At 45.4% G+C, this 25,106-nt stretch overlaps 1 protein-coding gene across 2 annotated transcripts in view; it reads right to left on the bottom strand.

The window, feature by feature from the left end:
• MARCHF8 (membrane associated ring-CH-type finger 8) overlaps positions 1-25,106 on the bottom strand; it is a 1,077,645-nt gene that overhangs the window by 356,727 nt on the left and 695,812 nt on the right. The gene's annotated exons all lie outside the window — the stretch shown is intronic.

Genomic DNA, 25,106 nt, shown 5'->3' with positions numbered 1-25,106 from the left:
ACTGCTCAGGTAAGTTACCAGAGAGGGTATCTGAAAGTTCCTTGACCAGATCCCTCTGAAGTCTGGTGAAGTGTGTCAGATAATTCAGAGACCTTAAAGTAAAGGTTGCTGAAGTAAGGGTGCGCTTCCCGTACTGACCCATGCTCCTGGACTCCTTATTAGGAGGATGGATGGACGTTGAAGCCTCTGCCACATCTTGTTGGGTAGCAGATGCCACCACCAGGGCATCTACAGCCACACCTTTGGAGAGAAAATCCTTTTCGGGGGGGGGGGGGGCTGAGAGAAATTTATTGGGGTGAGCTGGCACCGGTTCCACAGAATCCGGGTGTTCCCACGCCCTTCGAGAGATCAAATCCAGGAGCTCATCGAAGGGCGGAAACACCCAGGAGGTGGAGGGCTGAGCCCCGAAGGCCTTGAGGAATACCGACTCCTCAGCGGAAGGGGGTTTGGACTGCCAGTCGCCTCGTTGCTTCAGGATTTCCAAAATGTCCGCAAAGGAGACATCATCCGAGGACAACTTGGGGGATCCCTCCGCATCATCGAGGTCGGTGTCCGAGGTGAGAGACTCGTCAGGGGAGTCGACGTGCTTCCTCTTGCACTGTCTCTTTCTTGGAGGTTCCTCCGAAGATGCTTCGGAGGGACCTTCCAGGAAGGAGGGAACCCCCAATGGGGGGTGGCCTCAGGCCCCAGGGCTCCGCTGTCTTGAGACAGGGGGACTACAAAGGAACCAGTCTCCGTGCCAAGGGAAGGTGATGGTGAGACGGTACAGGTGGCCAAGGAAGATTTGGCCAAAGCACTCCTCATGGCCCTGAAGGTGAAACCCCCAAAGCCCTGGGAAGGTCCGACCCCTGAGGCCACAACAGTAGACGGCACTCCCGCAGCCGACGCACCGAGAGGGAGGCTCGGAACCGAAAACATTGGTCCCGAAGCGTCACCCCCGGGGCCGACAGAGGAGGTCCGTGTACCGAACTCCGACCCGAAGGGCGGGGTTGGAGTAAGGGTCGGAGCCAACCCGAAAACCTCCACCGGCTCCACCAGCACCGACTCCAACAGTGCCGAGGCTGTTGGAGGAGGAACCAGGACAACAGGGTGGGCAACCGGCTCCAGAGCGGACTGGGCTGGAGCCGAAACCAACTTTTGGAAGACCGGAGACTGAAACAGCCTTTGAAGTACCCTGTCTATGTCCGAATCCGACATTCTCGAAGACCGAGAAGAGATGGAACGAGTTTGAGCCGACTTCTCCACCGGTTCCGAAGGACTGGGGGACCGGCTCCGAATAGTCTCTATAAATATCGGTGCCGAAGGAGACTCCACAACCATTGCAGTTTCCCTCGGATCCGAAGTGGACTTCGGTGCCGAAGGGGAAGAGTCTGAGCAGGCAACTCTCATCGGCTCTGAAGACAGCGGAGTCGATGAAGGTGACCCGCCTCTTGAAGCTCTAGCCATCGGCTCCGAAGCCAGAGGAGTCGAGGCTGGAGGCATCGAGGCAGACCGTTCTGCCCTCGGCTCCGAAGCCCGTGGAGCCGATGGAGAAGCCTGCCGAGGTTTCTTTGTAGCCGGTTCCGATGGGCTGGTCGGAGCCGACGATTTATTTTTCTTAGAAGGTTTAGAGGAAGAAGATAAAGCCTCCTCAAATGAAGGGGTGATAAGCCCTTTTAAAATCAATTTGTTTTTCCTCTCTTGGAGGACACGGGAGGAAAAAGCGTGACAAACGCTGCATGACTCCTGAAGATGCTTAGGGCCTAAACAATAAACGCACAAAGAGTGATCGTCCGTAATGGACATTTTGTAGCTGCATTTAGAGCATTTTTTAAATCCAGATGGTCTGTGCTCTTTCGACATGTTGACGCAGTATCACTACCACAGAAAAAACTCTTTCAACAAAATTTTAGTTCAAAGAAAAAACTTAACTGAGGACAAGACCCCTCTAACAGAAACGGGATTACTTGACCAAAAAACTAAACTACAATACCACAAAAAGACTCACACTAAGTAGATTCAACCACGCGCGAGGGCAAGGCCCCTCTAACTTAAACGGGATCCTTTCCCTCAAACTGAAGCAAATTCACCACAAAAATAACTCAATCTCAAAGTCACAACAACGATAGCTTTTAAAACAGCTTTTGGGTAATTAGCCAAAAATTCCTGACAGAAATTTTGAAGAAATAAGCACTTAGCTCAGCCAAGTCCGAGACCACGTCTTTGCTGTAGAAGCGGCAAATGAGATCTGGGGAAGCAGTGGTGGTGCATCCTGGGATGTGGGATAGCTCAGCCAATAAGAGACTTCGTTCTATAGTATAGCGTGCTGAGTTGGAGCCGAGGATCGGCTCCGAACCCATCAGTACAGAATGTAGGCGAGATAGGATCACATTACATCAACTGTTGCCAAAATCATGGACAAACTAAATGCCAAAAATGCATTAATGTATTCTTTGGGAAATCTACCCCATGCAAATCTCACACTGACAATACACCTCTAAGAGTTGACTCAGTGGTTTGGAATTTGGGAATTTATGTATACAGTGACCCAACTTGTGACCAACATGTTTACTGTTTTAAGAAAGTCCCTCTAAACTGTAGAGCTTATAAATAAAGACCGTGTCTAGATCTAGGAGTGTCATTGCTCCCCTTTACTCAGTCCTCATTAGGCCAACCACTGAATATAATGCCCCCTTTGGTATGTATTTTTCCAATCACATGCAACTAGAACACCCACAGAGGTACCTTACTGAAAAAGGATACAAGGCCTAAACAACATGTCCTACATGGACTGACTCAAAGCATTGTCACTATACTCTGTATCCTACAGACTGCTAAGAGGTTACTTGTCTGGCATACAAGGCATTCCTTCGACCCATTACTAATGGATTTACTGCACATCGGCAAGTCAAATGGCATCAGAAAGTCTAAGGATCTAAACCTCTTCTCCAAGATAAAAAAGAATGGTTAGGAGGGACAGGTATGTGTCACACAGGACACCGCTGCTGTGAAGAAGGCTCCCTATCAACATAAAACAAACTTCATCCCTGTCCATTTTTGAGAGCAAATTAAATCTATGGATGGGAAATACAAAATTTACCCCAGGACTGTCCCCCAGACTACTAATTTATTTTATTTTTATTAATGCTTTGTTGACTGGGTTAGTCCCACAAGACTAGTTGCCATTTCTCAAGTTAGGTGAGACCCGAGGTAGTATTTATACCACTAGGGGAAATTTGGCCATGGCATCAGGGAACTTCCCCTACTCTTCAGGATTCTAAAAGATTAAAGAAAATAATGATTTTTTAATGGTGATTGTCTATTAGAAAACAAGAAGTTATGTACTCACCATAACGTTCGATGTATGTAGTCCATCTCGCCTCACATTCTTACCCATGGGTTCGGAGCCAAATATCGGCTCCGACTCGGCCGACTTTTTCTAGCTCAAAGTCTTTACTGGCTGGGCTAAGCAGGTATCCCATGGTGCACTGCTCCATACCCCAGATCTAGTTTGCTGCGAAAACTCATTCGTACCCCATACATACACAACATCCAGGTAAAAGAATAAGCCAAGTAAGGGAACTCTGCAGATTAACAACCTAACCTCCAAATCCTCCAGGAAAGGGGAAGGTGGGAGGGTAAGTAAGAATATGAGGAGAGATGGACTACATACATCGAAAGTTATGGTGAGTACATAACTTCTTGATGTTATGTAGTCCTATATCGCCTACATTCTTACCCGTGGGACTGCGTCCCTAGCACCTACATCCTGGGTGGCTCATAGGAAAATACCCCTGAGAACTGTGGGGCCAAAGGTTGACCTGCTCCTAGAAACCACGTCCATTTGTAATGAGAAACAAATGTGTGAGAAGCCCAAGTAGCTGTAGCACACATATCATCCATTGACAATCTGGCCTGATGTAGATGTAGAAACAGCCCGAGTAGAGTGAGCCATGACCGGAAATGGCAGATCTTTTCCTCCTGCGTGGTAGACGAAAGAGATACAACTAGATATCCATCTGGATAGGGTGACCTTGGAGACCAGGGACCCCATTCTGTTTTCTGAAAAGGAAACAAAAAGTTGATCAGACTTACAGATATCTTTTGTTCGGTGCAGATAGAAGCGCAATTGTCTGTGTACATACAACTGATGAAATCTAAATTCTGCCTTGTTCGAAAAGTGAGGAAAGAACACAGGCAACTCAAAGGATTGATTAAAATTAGACACGGAAGCTACTTTAGGAAGGAACGAAGGGTTTGGTCTAAGAGAGACCCTATCCTTATGGAAGATTAAGTAAGGTTTAATGGAGAGGGCTTGAATTTCTGAAACTCGCCTTGCTGAAATGATTGCTGTTAAGGCTGTTTTCCAGGTCAAGAATTTCAATTCACAGGTAGCTGCAGGCTTGAAAGGTGGTAAAGTAAGGGCTTGTAGAACAAAATTGAGATCCCAGGGCATGATTGGTTCAGAAACCGGAGGACGGAGCAACAGAGTACCCTTCAGGAAAGCCTTGCATAGTCTATGCGCCATGAGACTAGGCTCATTAGCGACATGAAAATTAGAGATAGCTGCCAATTGAACTTTGATGGTAGCTGATACAGAACCCTGATGGAAAAGCATAGACAAAAACTCCAAGACTGAAGCGACTGGAGCTGTGCAAGGATCAATGCCTTGGGTATGTGCCCAGATAGAAAACGTCTTCCATTTACTAGAATAAATCTTTCTAGTAGATGGCTTATGAGAGGACAATAATATATGAACCACTTCTGGTGAGAATTTATGAAGTCTAATGATGGAAGTGGAGTAGCCAAGGCTGTCAACCGGAGGGTCATCAGGGAGGGGTGGAACTGTCCCGACATGTGTGTCAGTAAATCTGGTTGAGGGTCCAGAATGTACTTTTCGGCCGAAACAGAGACACTCGCGGTTTGCTTAACCGCGGTTTCGGCCGAAACCGCGGACCGCGAGTGTCGGTCCTTTTCTTGCTTAACAACTTGTGAAGTCAGAGGATCCGACGGCATTATGTACGCAAAATCTGAGCCGAAAAACTGTTCAGCAAACTCCGACCGACATCTAAGCGTCCGTCGGTTGAAAGAAGCACAGGCTAAACAAGCTGCTACGTCGTGGTCTGGGCCTAAACAAGGTAAGCAGTAAGAGTGGAAATCTTTATGAGGTATTTGTTTCCCACAAGTTAAACAGTTATTCACTTTTTCTGACATCGGCTGAGGCAAGAAAGAGTCCCCAACGGGGTACTTAGCTTTTTAGAAGTCTTCGAAGTAGTATTCGGTAGTAGTAATCTCTGGATCTGACCGACCGGCACTTGCCACGCGGCAAGAAAGACTGAGGAAAATGGCGTTGGCTGATGCCTTTATACCCGAAGAACTGCAGCTATGACGTCGGGTGAAGTGCGACACCAGCCGAGGCCAGACCCAGACTTTGGAATACGGCCGACCGAAGGGCTGCCTGACGACAGGACAACCCATTTGTAAGGACTGCAGATGCATCCTTGAAGGACATCTGAGGGAAAGCATAAAGCAGACCAGAGGGCCAATCGTGAACCAGAGCGTCCCTGGGTGACTCCCCCTGTGGGGGGATCAGCGTGAAGTAGCTGCTGCATTCTGCATTGATGGGGCTGGCAAAAAGGTCGCAGCAAGGCTGACCCCATCTGCTGAAAATTTGCTCTGCAACCAGGCGATTCAGGGACCACTCGTAAGGCATCAGAATAGTTCTGCTTAGCCTGTCCGCAATCACGTTGGACTTCCCCAGAATGTGCGTTGACACCAGAAACCGTTGGGAAGACACTACTCACTGCCACACTCGCATGGCTTCTCTGCACAGAGGGTAAGACGTGGTTCCCCCTTGCTTGTTTAGATACCACACACTACTGACATGTTGTTCGAGTGTATTGCAATCGTCCCTAGAGGTAGAACAAGTGCCTGCAACTCGAGTAGAACTGCTCTCATCTCTAAGACGTTTATATGCAGATGTATCTCGTGCTCTTGCCACGTCTTGGACTGTCCTGCCAAGATAATGCCCCCCCCCCCATCTGGGAGGTGTCCGTGGTCACCGGGATGGGTGGAACGAAGGGCCTTCCCCCGTCCAAATTGTTGGTGCAAAGCCACCAACCGAGGTCCTGCTTGCATCCGTCTGAGCAAAATGGGGTGAGAAAGTGGAAATTTTTGGAGAGACCATTGAACAAAGAGGAGCCATTGGAGAATTCTCATGTGCAATCTTGTTAGAGGGACCAACATGATAGTTGCTGCCATGGTCCCTAGGAGTTGGAGAACCCATCTTGCCTTCGCTTTCCTCAGGGGCATCAGCATGTGTATCTGTTGTAAGACCCTGATCCTCTCCTGTGGTAAAAATGCTCGCATTCGAATGGTGTCTAATTCTGCTCCTATAAAGGTGACACGCTGCGAGGGCAATAAAGCAGATTTTTCCCAATTTATTGTTATACCCAACTGGTGACATAGCGTGATGGTAGCATTCCTGGTTTGAACAAGTTGATGCCTGGTGGGGCGGTAAGGAGCCAGTTGTCCAGATACGGAAACACTTGGAATCCCTGACATCTCAAGTGAGCCATCACCACCGCCATACACTTGGTGAACACCCTGGGGGCTGTGGTAATACCAAAGGGCAGGGCTCGAAACTGGAAATGACTGGCTCCCAACCGGAAGCTTAGGTGACTCCTGGATGCCCTGTCCATTTTCACATGGTAGTAAGCATCCTTGAGGTGGATGGAGCACATCCATACCTCCTCTCCCAACAATGGGAGAATTCGACTGTAGCGTGACCATACAGAACTTGGACTTCTGTACATAGTTGTTCAGTTGGCTGAGATCAAATATGGGTCTCAGGACCCCTGTCCTTTTCGGCACCAAAAAAAATGTTGAGCAAGTCCCTAATCCAATTTGGTCTGAGGGGAGACGCTGGATGGCTCCTTTTCCTAGCAGCTTTGAAACATCTGAGGCTGCTTGATCCCTTTGACTGGGTGGAATGTCTGGAATTTTTCTGATGGAAGGGGGGGGGGGGTCTGATGTAAATGGAATGAGATAACCTCGGGAAATTATCCGTAATACCCATCGGTCATGGGTGATGCTTTCCCAAGCTTCCTGATATAACGAAATCCGACCTCCGATTGGCTCCAGATAAGCACAGCCGGGCACTCCCTCAGGAACAAGAGTAGGGAGAGCCACGAAAGGAAACGCGGTCTCCCGAATTGCGGGGGCCCCCTCTGCCTCTGGGGTGGCGTCTCCCTGAATAACCTCCCCCTCCTCTGCCTCTGGAGGGGGGCTCACCTTGTGCGGCAGCAAAAAAAACTCTGATTTCTTGAACTACACCCCCCCCCCCCCGCTGGGCCTTGGGATAAGGCCTAGAAGGAAGGGAAAAATGGCCCCCTACAGCAGACAGGGTCTTTCCCTCTTGCTCGCATCTGGTGAGGGTGTCTTTCACTTTGGTCCTGAACAAAGAGGAACCATCAAAGGGGGCGTCAGTGAAGGAAGACTTGAAGGCCTCTGCAAAGTGACACAGGCACAGCCAGACTTGCCTTCTAAAAGCGACTCCTGAGCTTGCTGCCCTACTCGCTCCCTCGGCTGCATACGAAATGAGCCGTATGGATGAGTTGACAATGGAATTGAGGGTAGAGACCTGGGCGTTAACCGTCTGGGCCACCGCCTCAGGCACAATACCCGCAAGAGTATCTCCCAACTCCTTGAGGAGATCTCTCTGGAGCTGAGTGAAGTGAGACAGGTAATTCAGCGGCTGTAAGGTTGCTGACGAGAGGATACACTTCCAGTACCGGTCCATGGTCCTAGACTCCTTGTTAGGAGGATGGACTGAGGAAGAAGACTCTCTCCTACTTCCTTCTGAGTGGTTGCCACCACCACCATGGCATCTACAGGGACTCCTTTAGACAGAAACTCTTTGCCCTGGGGGGGGGGGGGACTTGTTGGGACGCCTGGGCACGGCATCCACAGAATCAGGGTTTTCCCACACTCTTCGACATATCAGATCAACGAGCTCGAAGGGTGGAGACACCCAGGAGGCAGAGGGCTGAGCACCAAAAGCCTTAAGGAATACTGACTCCACCTCGGAAAGGGCTTTGGACGGCCAGTCACCTCTTTGTTTCAGTATCTCCAGGATGTCGGAGAAGGAAACATCAGAGGATGACTTGGGGGACCCCTCAGATTCCTCAAGATCAGTATCAGAGGTGAGAGACTCATCCTGGGAGTCTATGTGCTTCCTCTTGCACATTTTCTTTCTAGGGGGCTCCTCAGACACGAACTCTGAAGGGCCCTCAGAAATTTGCGGATCACTCGTGGGGTATCCCTAGGCCCTTGTGCTCTGCTGTCCATGGACAGGTGATGATCAGAGGCTCTCACAGAAGTGCTGGGGGACAGAGTGACTGACCCGCCTGATGTAGCAGACGATTTGGCCAGCGCGGTCTGCATAGCCTCGAAGGCAGCCCCCCCCCCCCCCGAGTCCGAGGAGTGACCATCCTCAGAGGCCATGACGGGGGTTGGAGTTCCCCGAGCCGAGGTACCGAGAGGGAGACTCTGAACCGAAATAAGCCCCGAGATGTCCCCCTCGGGCCTGATCGAAGAATCCCGAGTCCCGAACCCAGAGGACAGAGCCAATGGGGTCAGAGCCGATGTCGGTACCGATGGAGCCAAAGGGGCCATCGGAACCGGCCTAGGAACATCACACGGCACGGGACACTCCGGCGCCGAAGAAAGAGATGTGCTCGGAGGAGGAATGATCGAAGACTGAGTCGGGGCGGGCTCCGGAGCCGACTGGGCCGGAGCCAAAAATAAGTTTGCCAAAACCGGTGACTGGAGGAGCCTCTGGACCACCCTATCAACATCCACATCCGAAAGGGTCCTGGAGGATTTGGAGGACAGGGAGGGAGATAGAGATCTCCTCTCAGGAGAAACTGGTCTGAGACTGGGCGATCGGCTCCTAAGAGGTTCCAATATAATTGGAGCCAATGCTGGTTCCATCAATACAGACACTTCCTTTGGCCCCGGGGACAGTGGAGCCAAGGAGGTCGATGCAATTTTTGAGACTTTCTCCAGAGGCTCCGATGAAGCTGACTAAGCCGGAGATCTCTTTTTAGACTTGGCAGATTTTTGACTTACCACTGGGAGACAATCCATAGCCTCTTCGAAAGAGGGTTTCAAGAGTCCCTTGAAAATCAGCTTATTCTTTCTCTCTTGGAGAACTCTAGGACTGAACGCATGACAAAAACTGCAGGACTCTTGCAGATGAATAGCTCCCAGGCAATAGACACAAATGGAATGCCCATCGGTGATGGACATTTTGTACCCATATGGAGAGCACATTTTGAAACCCGAAGGTTTGTGCTCCTTGGAATCTTTGGACACCTGCACAACTACACCAAAATGCAAAAAACAAGTCTGACCAGATCTCACAGACGCTCATGCCACAAAACGCAGGAACCAAAAATAAACAGTGACCAAACACACACACTAAGAGAAGCAAAGTCAAAAACCTCTAATCAAAAACGGTTGATGACCACAAGGAAAGGGAATAGCCCAAACCTCTAACTTAAACGGTTTAGACCGTACACACACAAAGGCAATCGGAGAAGGACTAGGCCCTCTAACTGAAATGGGCCTAGCCCGAGGGAACAGTCAGCGGATTCCACACAAAACAAGCACACGATCACAACCTCAAATAACACTAGACAATAGCTATGAAAATAGCTTTTGATTATGAACCAAAACTTTTCTTTAAAGACAAGAAAAAAGGTACTTAGCCACAGCCCAGCGAGACCACGTCCGAGCTACACGAGCGGCAAACGAGATCTGGGGATATGGAGCAGTGCAACATGGGATACCTGCTTATCCCAGCCAATAAAAGACTTCGAGCTAGAAAAAGTCATCAGAGTCTGAGCCGATATTCGCCTCTGAACCCACGGTTTAGAAAGTAGGCGAGATATAACTACATAACATCTGCAGGTTAAGGCAAATATTCATATACGAATATTTATGAATCATGATGACCATGTACAATCTTCCAACATAAAAGGAGGTAAACACAGCAAAGGTGGAAAATAATTTATTGAACAAAATAAAAAAACAAAGAACCAAGAAAGTAAACGATTTTGCATCCTAAATTGGGCCCTTCATCAGACTTCAATTAAATCACATCACATCCTTCTATTAAATACAAAGATAGCCAATATATAATTGGCAAGTATATATATATATATAGTAGGGCTCGTAAGCAAGTTAGGTTTCATCGTGAAACGGACAATCAGCGGTATCACAATTCGTCAGCATCTGAAGGTGGATATACATCATACGAGGAAGAGAATGTAGAGTCTGAATTTCCTCCACTTCCATTAGCCCAACAGACAGACAATTTTCGGAAGACCTTTCGACGAGAAGCACCGTTTCCTTATAAGAATACCCAAGGTCAGAAACGTCAACGAGAACAGTTTTTTTACAGCGAGTGAACAATATGGACAGGGGGGATTTAAGCGAGGTAAATGGTGACATTACTCTACCAAATTCACAAGAATATGTTGTTAATCTATCTAGTTACATGTTTAGTGATGTGGAATTTTCGGTGTTAAATTGGGGATTAAAGTTTATCCCCACTGTGGTTACAAGATTGCATGATATAAAAAAGGATGTGTATGCATTTGGTAGGAAGCTTCATTTAAAACATTATTTTAACCAGCCGAATGTATATGCAGATAGCGTTTCTGATGTCGATAACGAAAGTATTTCATCAGCCAGTTTTTATTCCTGTACCTCAGAAGAAACAGCAAATGCTTATTGTAGATTTAACACTGAGAATGTTCCCTCCACTAGTCATTTTATTCCCAATGTGTTGAATACTGATGTCTGTAATTTTATTAATTTGATAAATCATTTTACAGAGATTACTTATACAGATTTTATGCACAACAAAAGTAATATTAAATACAACATGAATTTTGAAGAATGGCAAGCTTTGTTAGTCTTAAGCAAAAAAAGTGAAATTGTCTTTAAACCGTCGGATAAAGGTAACAAACTGGTGGTTATGGATTCTTTATATTATTTGGGCATGTGTTTAGACCGTTTAAATGATACTACAATATATGAAGTGGTAAATGTTGAAGCATATGCAGCATCTTTGGTTGAATACAAAGAGCTTATTAGTAAGGGTATTAGATTACGATATTTTTGCCCTGCTGATATGAAGAAAAAATTTGGGACAGATGGCTGTTGTATGGCTCATTTCTATCGTTTACCAAAATTACATAAAAGTATAAGTAAACCTCCTGGTAGACCTATCGTTTCAGGATGTCAATATTTTCTTCATAATTTAGGAATTTTTTTACGTAACTTTTTGGTACCTTATGTTAATAAGTTACCCTCTTATATTGTAGATGTTTTTGATTTTTTAGAAAAAAATAAGGGGCATTACTTGGAATAATAACATGTATTGGATGACCATTGATGTTAAGAGCCTATATACCAACATCAGACACCAGGTTGATATAGAAGCTATTAGATTTTTTTGGGGAGCTTCCCCTTCTACTGAATATATAGTTGAGCTTATACATTTTTCATTAACTCATAATTTTTTTGAATTTAATAAGATTATATATCATCAATTAAAGGGGACAGCCATCGGGGCTGCTTTTGCCCCCATGTATGCCAACTTGGCCATGGGCCTGTTTGAATTAGAGGTTATTTACAAACATAATTTTTTTCGCTCCCATGTTACTAAATACTTCAGATACGTGGATGATTTGATTTTTCTTATAGAAGGGGGCCATTCGTTTGTACATAAATTTGTATCTGATTTAAATGTCAACAGGTTCTTTTTGCAATTTGATGGTTTAAAGATTGGCACTAGAGTGCCTTTTTTGGATGTAATGTTAGATATTTTAGAGGGTCATAATTTGGTTACTTCCATTAATAGAAAATTTGAGGGGGGGTTTCCAATATGTACATGGCACTAGTGGCCATCCACCTCACACTTTGCAGGCTTTGCCCTATGGGGAAATGTTAAGAATCTCTAGGCTGTGTAATGAACCATACATATTTAATAATGAAATATCTACTATGGTACAATTTTTTTTAGGTAGGGGTTATAATAAACAAATACAAGAAAGTTATGAACGTTTGTACAAGGGTAAGAAACAAAGTAATAATAAATATGGTGTGAAGTCTAAAGGCATTCATAATAATTTTAATATGCAACAGGAAAATAAAGAAATCATATATTTTGTATCAACATTTGGTTGCTTTACTGCAGAATTTGTTAAAATTATCAAACAATTTTGGGAATATTTATGTTCTTTAGACAGTGTCCAGACTTGGTTGAATTTAGAACTCAGATTTTCTTACCGTAGGGGTAAAAACATAAAAGATTTCTTAGTAAAAAGTAGATATGATTTACCACCTGATGTCCTTTACCATAATATTGGTCAAACAGGCACTTACCCATGTAAGAAGTGCAAGGCTTGTAATTTTGTTGTACCTTGTTTTCCATATATTAATAGTATTAAGTTTAGTACTAATCATACTTTTTCTTGTATTTCTGAGGGTGTTATATATGCATTACAATGCCCATGTAAGAAGTTCTATATTGGTGAAACAAAGCGTGCCTTTAAAGTAAGGCTCCTGGAACATATTAGGGACATTGAAAATAAAAAAGAATCAAGCCCTATAGCCATGCACTTTTTGAATGTACATAATGGTGATAGTAGAGGCTTACAGGGTACTATTTTGGAACAAATTCATGTTTGTAAATATAATAATATAGATATCAAGTCCCTTTTATTGCATAAGGAAGCTGTATATATGCTGAAATTTAAAACAGTGGCTCCTTTGGGCTTGAATGAAGATTTTAATTGGAAAGTGCTGTTTAATTAATTGCCAATTCTTGTTAATTATGTAATTGGTATTTTACTTTAGTATATATTGTGTTGTAGTTTTTCATGTCTTTTACTCCTTGAAGGCTGTGGCCGAGACGTCAGAGTTCAAAATAAATTATTTTGGTGGATTCTTTTGGCTGTTGTTTTTCCATATAATTGGCAAGTACCTGACAATTAAGCCAATAAACCAATACATTTAATCAAGAATACAATCTACTTCAGCAATGAAGAAACATAAAACAATGAAAACTAAAATGAGATAAAACCATTCAACATTTCATAACATCTCAATAAAAACTAATACATTAATATTCATTCTAAATAACACATAATACTGCTTGAAAAACTGACCAAAAGATGGCAACATAGTACTATTAGAACATCCATTCAAAAAAATGTTCACCACTGAGTAAAAATTATTAAGAATATTAGTGAATAATGGGTCTATCTATTAAAAACGGCTTAAATGAAATTTTATCATTGAGGACAAAGGATTTAATCGGCTTGTAGCCTAATAAATCCACTTGGTCTCCGACCGTTCTGTCAAATTCTGAATATTGCCTAAACATGAATTTCTATTTAATATCTCTAATACTAAAAATAGGAATGTGTGCCTTAAACCTTCACTGTAAACATGTTTGGCTAAAGCATTACTTTCATCTTCTCTATTTATAGCATACAGATGTTCCATGACTCTTTCACGCTGAGTCCAATTAGTTTTGCCTATGTACAAAACTAGACATACTGTGCAGGAAGCAAGGTAAACTACATCTCTAGTCCTGCAGTCAGCGTAATGAAAAAAGTACAGTTTTGTACCTACCATAAATGTAGATGTCCGATAGGTATGCATCTGCAGTCATAACATATGGGTTGTCCTGCCTCAGGCAGCCCTTCGGTCGGCCGGATTCCAAAGTCTGGGTCTGGCCTCGGTTGATGTCGCACTTTCCCCGACATCAGAGCGTCTGGGGTATAAAAGCATCAGCCAACACCATTTTCCTCAGTTTTTCTTGCCCCAGATGCCAGGTGCCCTCTAGGAAGGCTAAATCTGGATAAATGCAAAAAGGTTCCAAACATTTGCAAACTTATATAATTATATACATGTATATACAAACAAATACACCATAATAGATTCCCCCAGCTAGCTAAAAGAGGGGTAAGTACCCTAGGAATACCACTGAGGGGTAGGAGGGAGGGTAAACCTGACTGCAGATGCATACCTATCGGACATCTACATTTATGGTAAGTACAAAACTGTACTATGTCCTTCAAGGATGCATCTGCAGTCATAACATATGGGTAGAATACCATAGCCAATCTGGGGGAGGAGGTACTAAGAAAAGGATGGTGTAGTTAATATCCCCTGCAGGACTGCAGTAGCAAAACCTGCTCTGGATCTGGAGTATAAAGGTAGATTGTAATGTTTGGCAAATGTATGCACGGAGCTCCAAGTAGCAGCTTCTAAAATGTCCTTGGTAGCCACCCCTCGTAGGAAGGCTGTAGTGGTGGCCGTGGCCCATGTGGAATGAGGCCTGATGTTTTCAGGAACTGTCTTTCCATGAAAGGAGTAACAAAATCAAATGCAATTTCCTATCCATTTTGAAATTGTCTGTTTGGAAATTGCTTTTCCTTGCACCCCAGTAGCATATGCTACAAATAGTTGGTCAGTCTTTCTGCTAGTTTTAGTTCTGTCCAAGTAGTAGCATAGTTGTCTGTGTATATCCAGGGTGTGCAGAAGTTTTTCCCCTCTATTCTGTGGATTTGGGAAGAACGTAGGCAAGTGAATAGCTTGGTTCAAGGATACCCTAGATACCACCTTTGGCATAAAAGTAGGATTGGTTCTTAGTGTAACTCTGTCCTGATGGAAGATAAGAAATGGCTGTACTGCCATTAATGCTTGTAACTCAGATACTCTTCTTGCTGAAGTTATTGCCAGAAGGAATGCAGTTTTCCAAGACAGAAACTGTAGATCCGCTGATACTGCTGGTTCAAATGGAGGAAGTGTTAGTTTCTCCAACACAAAGTTGAGATCCCAAGCGGGTAGAGGGGGTTTTCTTGGAGGTTTAATATTTTTGATCCCTCTCAAATTGCCTGAGGAGAGGGTGTGAGAAGATAGGTGGATCCACATTGTATTCTGCTGAAATTGCTGAGGCATGAATCTTAATGGAAGAATAGGACGGGCCATTGTGGAACAATTCTGCTAAGTATTCCAGAATATGTGTCATGTTTGCCACTGTCACATCTGAGCCTTTTGATGTGTTCCAACAGAGAAATCTTTTCCAATTAGCTGAGTATGTCTTCCTTGTGGAAGGCCGGCGAGCTTCCAAGATGATGTCCTTCACTCTCTGTGATAAGGCATCTTGTTTGGGATTTAAGGAATTTTCCAGGCAGTTAGCTGCAATGTGTTCAAGTTGGGATGCATGATCTTGAAATTGTTCTGCGTCAGAAGAAGAGGCCATAGGGGGAGAGGCCATGGTTTTGCCCGAGACAGGCTTCTCAATAATGGATACCAGTGTTGCCTTGGCCAGTCTGGAGCTATCAGAATCACTCTTGGCTGCTCCTCCCTGATCTTCAGTAGAACCTTGTACATTAATGGGAGAGGTGGGAAGGCATATACTTTTAGAGCTTTCCAGCTGAAAGAGAGAGAGTCCACCCTCCAAGCTTGTGGGTGGTATGTCCTTGAGCAGAATGTCTTCAGTTGCTGGTTGAGAGGGGAGGCGAACAGATCTATCTCCGGCATTCCCCATTCCTTTGCTATGAGTTGGAAGATGTCTGGGTGCAGCATCCATTCGTGTGCATCCATGGTAGTTCTGCTTAAGCTGTCTGCCAGTGTATTTTCTTTTCCTGGCACGAACTGGGACTGTAGTTGGATACTGAGGTTCAGGCATAGTTCCCATAGATTCATAGCCAGCCGGCAGAGAGGGTAGGAGTGTGTGCCTCCCAGTTTATGTACCACATGACCGTGGTGTTGTCTGTCCTTATTAGCAGGTGGCCTTGATGGAGGAAGGGTTTGAAAGCCTCGATTGCATGCATCACTGCCAGCATTTCCTTTTGGTGTATGTGCATGCGTAGCTGACCTTGAGACCATAGGCCTTGGATACATTTGCCCTCCATGTGTGCTCCCCATCCTCGGTCTGAAGCGTCCGTGGTGATGGTTTGTTTTGTTTTTGGTTTGTTGAAAGGCAACCCTCTGTTGGACTGGCAGGCCTGAGCCCACCACAGAAATTCCTTTTGAAGGCAAGGAACGATTGGTATCAAAGCTTCTAGACTGTGACTGTGTTGAGACCATACACTCCTTAGGTACCACTGTAATTTTCTCATATGCAGCCTGGCCTGTGGTATCAGAATTATGCAGGATGCCATGTAGCCCAGGGCCTGCAGGATTTTCCTTGCAGTAAGCTGAGTTTGTCTTGTCAGAATCATGAAGTAATCTGGAAGTTGTTTTTGTTTTTCTTCTGTGAGAAAGGCCATTTGGGTGGTTGTGTCCAGATCTGCACCCAAAAAGATTATTCTTTGGGATGGCACAAGTCTTGACTTTTGGATGTTGAATGTGTATCCCAAGGCCTGTAGCAGGTGGATGGCATAAGCCAAGTCCTTTATCAAATTTTTCTTGTTGTCCGCTTGTATAAGGCAGTCGTCCAGATATGGGTAGATCTGAATCCCCTGAAGTCTGCAGTGTGCAATTACTGATGCCAGGCATTTCGTGAATACTCTGGGCGCAGTAGATAAGCCAAAGGGCAATGCCGAGAATTGATAATGCTCTGATCCTGCAAGAAATCTGAGGTGTCTTCTGCAACTTGGTCGAATAGGGACGTGCAGGTATGCCTCCTTGAGATCTAGAGTCACCAGCCAAGACTTCTTGCCCAACATGGGAAGAAGTTGCTGTAGGGTCAGCATCTTGAATTTTGGGACAATGAGGTAAGTATTCAGTGCGGACAGGTCGAGAATAGGCCTCCATTGATTTTCTTTTCTTGGTACAAGGAATAGTCTTGAGTAAAATCCTTGGCCTTGTTCTGAAAGTGGTACCTTTTCTATAGCTTTCATTTGAAGCAAGTTGTTGATCTGCCTTAAAGCCTCTGGCCTCTGATTTGGTGGTAGATTTGGCATTCCGTGTCTTTCTGGCAAAGTGTGGAAGTGGAACCTGTATCCTTTGTCTATTATTTGCAGTGTCCATGTGTCCCTTGTAATATAATGCCAGTTTTTTGAGAATAAAGCCAGCTTTCCGCCCAAGGGTGCTTCCAGTTGATCCCTGGTAGGCGGAATCAGAGTAAAGTCATTGAGCCTGTCCTGGTGTAGTAGTTGTTGTTGCTGCTGTTGCACTACTTCTCTGGTTGGCAGCCTCTGTAGGAGCCCTTCGATTGGCCTCTGCCTCTAGGGCGTCTGTTCCTGCCTCTCTGGGCTCTGTCCGAGTCTGGAAAGGACCAATTCTTAGTAGGCCAGTTTCTGCTGAATCTAGGTGGTTGTACTTGCAGGAAATCCTTAACTGTTTTGCACAGATTTTGCCTTTTCTTCAAAGTTTTTTAAGACCTCCTGAGCAGAGGAGACAAATAAATTTTGTTTCTCCATTGGAACATCCAGGAGTTTAGCTTTAACATGGTCTGGCAGAGATTGTTCCTTCAGCCAGGCATGCCTACGAATGACTGCCCCAGTCATAGCTGATCCAAATGAAGCCTCCAATGCATCATAGCCACATTTTAAGAAATGATTACTAACCTGCTGTGAGTTGTGTACCAAATCCTGGAGGGATTTACGGTCAAGGGGTTCAGGAGAAGAAAGTTTCTTATTCAGTTCATCTAACAAATACTCTTGGTACTGTATCATATGAAATTGACAATTTAATGCCCTGACAGAAAGAGTTGCAGAAGTACATACCTTCTTTCCCCATCTCTCTAAAGCTCTAGACTCTCTTTCAGAGGGTAGAGGATTTTTGGCTGTGGCGGCTGCAACCCCTTTAGGGCCCTGAGAAATAGTTTCTGGGTCTGCAGAATGTGCTTTATACAGATGGAAATGAGAATCCGGGACCCTGTAGTATCTATCAGGCTTGGCAGGGGCCAGAGGGAGAGTATCAGGGGCTGTACTGACATCATTGTACACATCATCAATTACATTCAAAACAGGAGGTATAGCTAAGGGCCTATGTTGAGGCAGATGTAAAAAGGTCCTTAATCTTTTTCTAGAATCAGAGAATTCCTGACCTTGCCATTGAAAATGCTCTCTGATAGAGTGTAGAGTCTCACCAAAGGAAAACTCTTCAGGAGGGGAGGCCGAAGGGATAGATTCTTCAGCATCAGAATCCTCATAGGGCGAATAAGCCTCCTCCTGGTGGTCTGACAACTCAGAGCCATCCGTGGACTCATATGAAGTGTGTGGGTCAGAGGGGTCAGTCCTGGGCCTTTTGTCTGGTGGAGGTTGAGAGGCCCTGTCTGGGTGAGGTTGTGAACCCCTAATTAAAGAAATAAGGTCTTCTGCAAGGCTGAGGATCTGAGAACTAGAGGAAGGCCTCTGGGAGGTAGTCTTGGGAGGCGAAGCTTTAGAAAGTTTAGCAGCTTTAGCCCTAGAAAAGGCCTTAATGGACATGGAAGCAGGGGGCCTAGCTGCCCCACGTGCAGGAGTAGAAATGTCCAAAGGTATGGTGTCGGACATTTCCTGGGCACTGGTTTCGGTAGGTAGCACGGTAGCCGACTCAGCAGGGGCCTCCCGGGCTGCGGTGGTCGGTTGAATGGTTTCGGAAGAAGGAATCTCCGAGGACTTGGTTTCGGCCAAAACCGAGACACTTGCGGTAGGCTTTACCGTGGTTTCAGCCGAAACCGTGGGCCGCGAGTGTCGGTCCTTGTCCTTCTGTTTTTTCACCAAATGCGAAGTCGGAGTCTCCAACGGCATTTTATATGCAAAATTGGCCCCAAAAAATTCCTCTGCAAACTCCGACCGATGTCTAAGAGTTCGTCGGTTGAAGGAAGCACAGGCTGAACAGGCCGATACGTCGTGGTCTGGGCCTAAGCAAGGAAGGCAGTAGGAATGGAAATCCTTATGAGGTATTTGTTTCCCACAAGTTAAACAATTATTTACTTTGTCTGACATCGGCTGAGGCAAGAAAGAGTCCCCAACGGGGTACTTAGCTTTTTCGAAGTCTTCGGTAGCTGAATTCACTGGATATGACCGACTGCCACTTGCGAACAGCTTCTGCTTCGGGCACTGCGCGGCAAGAAAGACAGAGGAAAATGGCGTCGGCTGATGCTTTTATACCCCAGACGCTCTGACGTCGGGGAAAGTGCGACATCAGCCGAGGCCAGACCCAGACTTTGGAATCCGGCCGACCGAAGGGCTGCCTGAGGCAGGACAACCCATATGTTATGACTGCAGATGCATCCTTGAAGGACATCCTCGTACACTCTTCCAGTGGTGGGATGGATAAATCTATTTGAGTGGGTCACGTAGGAACAAAAATTATACCGCCTACATGCAAAAGTTCCATTCCTCTGAGATGCCATCCTCTGTTTTATTCTTCTCATAACATAAAAGTCGCTTTAAGGACGTACTATTTTTCTATGCAAAAAAAATGGTGCCTCTCCCACCATTTAAGTTGTTCATCAGCTATTATCCTTCAGTTCTTAGATATCACTTCTCAAATGGCATTACTTGAAGTAAAAGGAATAACTCCACATTTATTACGGATGGTTACCCCACTGTTTTCGTTTGGGGGATCTAAGTGTCTTATCTCTGAAAAATGGTCTACCTTTGCCCTTTCTATTGATGTAGCTGCCATCTATTGACAAGAGATGTTCATCTCTTCTAGGTCCTCTCATTAAAAAATATTTTTCCAGTGAATGGAGTGCTACCTCACAGTTCTCTGCTGTATTGTTAAGTCTCGAAACCCGAAGACCTTACCCCTTCACTATGTTGCTGTATACATATGGTGGATGCATACTTTATGTAATAAATTCTTCTTCCTACAGTCTTTCCTATGCATCAGAGTCAAAATATTACCGCTATCATTATCAATCAATACATCCAAAAAATCTGTACTTTCTCTGGACCAATTTCCTGTGAACCGTAAAAAATCTATAGTGGAATTAATATATACCAAAAAATTCTGCAATTCAAATTCTGTACCATTCCACAACACAAAAATGTCATCAAAAAATCTTTTGTAATATAAAATATAATTTGAATATTGATGACTATGCAGAATATAACAGTTTCCCATTGGGCCATAACTATATTAGTGTACGAGTTTGCACATGGTGTACCCATCGTTACATTCTTTTGCAAATAATAAATATATAGAAACTTTTAGTTATGTACTTACCATAACGATAGATGTATGTGATCCATCTCGCCCACATTCATAACTGATGGGCTCGGAGCCGAGAATCGGCTCCAACTCGGCCAATACACTAGCACAAAGTCTCTCATTGGCTGGGCCAACCCCCTTATCCCAGGATGCACCACACCCAAACCCCCAGATCTTATTTGCCCCACAACAACTCACTCACATGAGCCACTCCAACTGTACAATAGTGTTTCCTCCAGATCCAACAGGTAGGGGGAAGGAGGGCGGGTACGTAAGAATGTAGGCGAGATGGATCACATACATCTATCGTTATGGTAAGTGCATAACTAAAAGATGTAATTCGATCCTATCTCGCCTACATTCATAACTGATGGGACAGCGTCCCTAGCACCTAGATCCTGGGAGGCTCACTGGAAAACACTCCTGAGCACTGTGGAACCAAAGGACGCCCAACCTCTAGAGGCCACGTTCAGTTTGTAATGAGAAATAAAAGTATGTGGAGAAGCCCAAGTGGCCGCTGCACATATCTCATCCACTGACAGTCTGGCGTGGAAGGCCACTGAAGTTGCCATAGCCCTAGTAGAATGCGCTCTAACTGGAAATGGAAGGTCCCTTCCTGTTGATGCATAAATAAATGAAACACAATCCCTAATCCACCTAGCAATAGTGGTCTTAGTTACTGCTTTGCCAATCCTGTTATCTGCAAAGGCCACAAACAACTGGTCTGATTTCCTCTGCTGCTGTGTCCTATTCCAAGTAAAACCTCAGCTGTCTATGCGCATCCAACTGATGAAGTCTGTATTCTGCCTTGTTGGAAAATTTTGGAAAGAAAACTGGTAGCTCTATAGATTGTTGTAGACAAAGAGCAGAAGAAACCTTCGGAAGAAATGACGGGTTTAGTCTTACAGATACTCTAGCCTTGTGAAAGATCAGATAAGGGGGCTTAACAGAGAGGGCTTGAAGCTCCGAAACTCTTCTGGCTGAAGTAATAGCTACCAAAAAGGCAGTCTTCCAAGATAAGAACTTTTGCTCACAAGTGGCCGCCGGCTCGAAGGGATGAGACGTCAAGGCTCCTAAAACTACATTCAAATCCCATGGCAAAACAGGTTGCGACACTGGGGGGGGGGGGGGGGGGGGGGGGCGAAGCAACCAAGCTCCGCCTTACACAACTTATGACTCATGAGTGAAGGCTCAAAGGCAACATGATAATTAGAGATCGCTGCCAATTGGACTTTAAGCGTGGAGACAGCGGAACCCTGTCTAAAAGAGTTGCCAAAAAATCTAATACTACAGACACCGGGGCTGTCAGAGGGTCAAGGTTGTGCTGCTGGGCCCAAATGGCAAACCTTTTCCATTTATTAGAATATATCTCCTTAGTGGAAGCTCTGTGAGAAGAAGACAGAATCCAGACCACTTCAGGCGAAAGGATATGCTGTCTGCCTAAGGTCGGAAGTGGAGCAGCCAAGCCGTTAGCTTGAGAGTTCACAGTGATGGATGCACCTGACCTGACTGAAGAGTCAGGAGGTCTGGAACTGGGTCAGGAATCCAAGGATCCTTCACTGCATACTTCCGAAGGAAAGGAAACCAAACTTGGCGGGGCCCAGTGTGGTGTGATCAAAATCATGTTGCTTCCCAAGCAGATCACCTCCTGAATCAACTTTGGCAGTAGTGGGATCGGAGGGAAGGCGTAGAGCAGACCGGAGGGCCAATTGTGGACTAGAGCGTCCCTGGGTGACTCCCCCTGGGGGGGAATCCGGGAGAAGAAATTGCTGCACTTCGCATTCCAGGGGCTGGCGAAAAGGTCGCAACAGGGAAACCCCCACTTGGAGAAGATCCGAGCCACTACTCGGTCATTCAGGGACCACTCGTGAGGCATCAGAATAAGACTGCTCAGCCTGTCTGCTATCACATTGGACTTCCCCGGAATGTGCGTCGCCACTAGAAATCTCTGGGAAGCGATCGCTCAGTTCCAAACTCTCATGGCTTCTCTGCAAAGAAGATAAGACCTGGCTCCTCCCTGCTTGTTCAGGTACCATACTACCGCCATATTGTCTGAGAAGATTGTGATGGTACCCTTGGGAAGAGAGCTGTGAAATGCCTGCAATGCTAGAAGCACTGCCCTCATTTTCATGACAATGATATGTAAGTGGGTTTCGTGATCCTGCCACGTGCCTTAAATTGTCCTGTCCAGATAATCCCCCCCCCACCCTATCTGTGAGGCATCTGTTGTCACTGTGGCAATGGGGGAGGGGGGGCAGAAGAGTCACCCCTGGTTCAGGTTGGAGGAGAGGAGCCACCAACGAAGATCTCGCCGGCAGGTTTCCATAATGAGAATCGGGTAGGACAAGGGCAGATCTTGGTACGACCACTGGGTCGACAGGAGCCATTGGAGAATTCGCATGTGCAATCTTGCCAGAGGGACCAGAAGAATGGCGGCCGCCATCGACCCCAAAAGCTGAAGGACCATCCTGGCTGGGGCTTTGCTTTGGGGTAGTAAGGCTAGGACTTGGTCCTGTAGTATCTTTATCCTCTCTGTTGGAAGGAATGCTCGCATCTCGACAGAGTCTAGCTCTGCGCCTATAAAGGCAACACGCTGTGATGGCAGCAATACAGACTTTTCCCAGTTGAATGTAATTCCTAATAGATGTTCCAATTCGATGGTAGCACTCACGGCTTGAAGAAGATGCCTAGTGAGGGCGGTGAGGAGCCAGTCATCTAGATACAGAAACACCTGGAATCCCAGACGTCTCAGGTGAGCAGTCACCACTGCCAGACATTTGGTAAACACCCTGGGGGCTGTTGTGAGACCAAAGGGCAGGGCTCGGAACTGGAAGTGACTGGTTCCTAGGCAGAAGCGTAAATGTATCCTGGACGCCCTGTTTATCTTGATGTGATAATAGGCGTCCTTGAGATCGATGGAGCACATTCATACTCCTTTTTCCAGCAATGGGAAAATGGATTGCAATGTGACCAAACAGAAAGTACAGTTTTGTACCTACCATAAATGTAGATGTCCGAGAGGTATGCATCTGCAGTCCTAACAAATGGGTTGTCCTGTCCTCAGGCAGCCCTTCGGTCAGCCGGATTCCAAAGTCTGAGTCTGGCCTCGGCTGATGTCGCACTTCACCCGACGTCATAGCTGCAGTTCTTCGGGTATAAAGGTATCAGCTGACGCCATTTTCCTCAGTGTTTCTTGCCCCAGATGCCAGGTGCCCTCTAGGAAGGCTAAATTTGGATAAATATAAGTTTCCAAATAACAGAGAGCAAATAAAAATAAACATGTATATACATATATACAAACAAATACACCATAATGGATTCCCCCAGCTAGCTAGAAGATGGGCAAATACCCTAGGAGTACCACAGAGGGGAAGGAGGGAGGGTAATCCTGACTGCAGATGCATACCTCTCGGACATCTACATTTATGGTAGGTACAAAACTGTACTATGTCCTTCAAGGATGCATCTGCAGTCCTAACAAATGGGTAGAATACCATAGCCAAACTGGGGGAGGAGGTAATAATAAGATTATGGTGTAGCTAAGATCACTTGCAAAACAGCAGTGGCAAAACCTGCTCGGGATCTGGAGTATAAGGGTAGATTATAATGCTCGGCAAATGTATGCACGGAGCTCCAAGTAGCAGCCTCTAAAATGTCTTTGGTAGCCACTCCTCGTAAAAAGGCTGTAGTAGTGGCTGTAGCCCTTGTGGAGTGAGGTCTGATGTTTTCTGGAGTTGCCTTTCCATGGTAAGAGTAACAGAATCTAATGCAATTTCCTATCCACTTAGAGATTGTCTGTTTTGAAATTGCTTTTCCTTCCATTCCTGTTGCATATGCTACCAGTAGCTGGTCAGTTTTTCTATTGCTCTTGGTTCTGTCCAGGTAGTAGCGCAACTGCCTATGTACATCCAAGGTATGTAAATAGAAGTTATGTCCTTACCATAACGTTCCATGTGGAGTGTTCATCTCGCCTTTGTTCTTACACCTGGGTTCGGAGCCGATCCTCGGCTCCGTGTCGGCCGCTTGCAAGCTCTGCATCGAGAAGAAGCTCGAGACCAACCTAACTCCCACAATCCCCCTCTGCCTTTACCTCAGATCTAGTTTGCAAGCAAACCAAAAGTCAGAGAGAGAAACACACTCATGCAAAAACTACATAACTGCAAGAACACTTATACCTATATATACTTATGTACATACATATATACACAACAACTGTGAATGCAGAAGCAGAATAAACCAGACCAGGCACCAAACTGTACGTTCTTCCTAAGGGTGGGAGGGTGGGAATGTAAGAACAAAGGCGAGATGAACACTCCACATGGAACGTTATGGTAAGGACATAACTTCTAAATGTGAGAGTGTTCGATCTCGCCGTTTGTTCTTACACCTGGGTAGCGTCCCTAGCTCCATGTTCCTGAGGAACTCATGGGAGAACGTTCTTGAGCACAGTGGAACCAAAGGTTGCCCTATCCCTAGAAACCTTGTCCACCTTGTAATGAGAAATGAATGTATGTGGTTTAGACCAAGTGGCAGCTGCACAAATAGTGTCTAATGGTAAACGAGCTGCATGAGCCAGGGATGTAGATACTGATCTTGTAGAGTGCCCTTTGGGTTTGAAAGGTAAAGTTTGTTCCGAAGTAGCATAAACAAATATAATGCAATCAGTTAGCCATTTGGAAAGGGTTCATTTAGTAACTGCTACACCTTTCCTGCTGTCCGCAAAGGCTATAAAAAGTTGATCTGATTTCCTGTGATCCTTTGTTCTATCCAAGTAAAACCTAAGTTGTCTATGAACATCCAACTTGTGTAACATATACTCCAACTTATTGGAGTGATTTTTGAAAAAGGTAGGGAGTTCAATGGATTGATTAATGTTATTAATAGAGCAGACTTTGGGGAGAAAGGATGGATTAGTGCGAAGAGATACTCTGTCAGAGTGAAAAATC

The sequence above is a fragment of the Protopterus annectens genome, chromosome 14.part0, assembly GCF_019279795.1.
Source record: "Protopterus annectens isolate FY-2018-M chromosome 14.part0, PAN1.0, whole genome shotgun sequence".
Lineage (NCBI taxonomy): Eukaryota > Metazoa > Chordata > Ceratodontiformes > Protopteridae > Protopterus > Protopterus annectens.
This window is presented reverse-complemented; position numbering and strand designations above follow the sequence as displayed.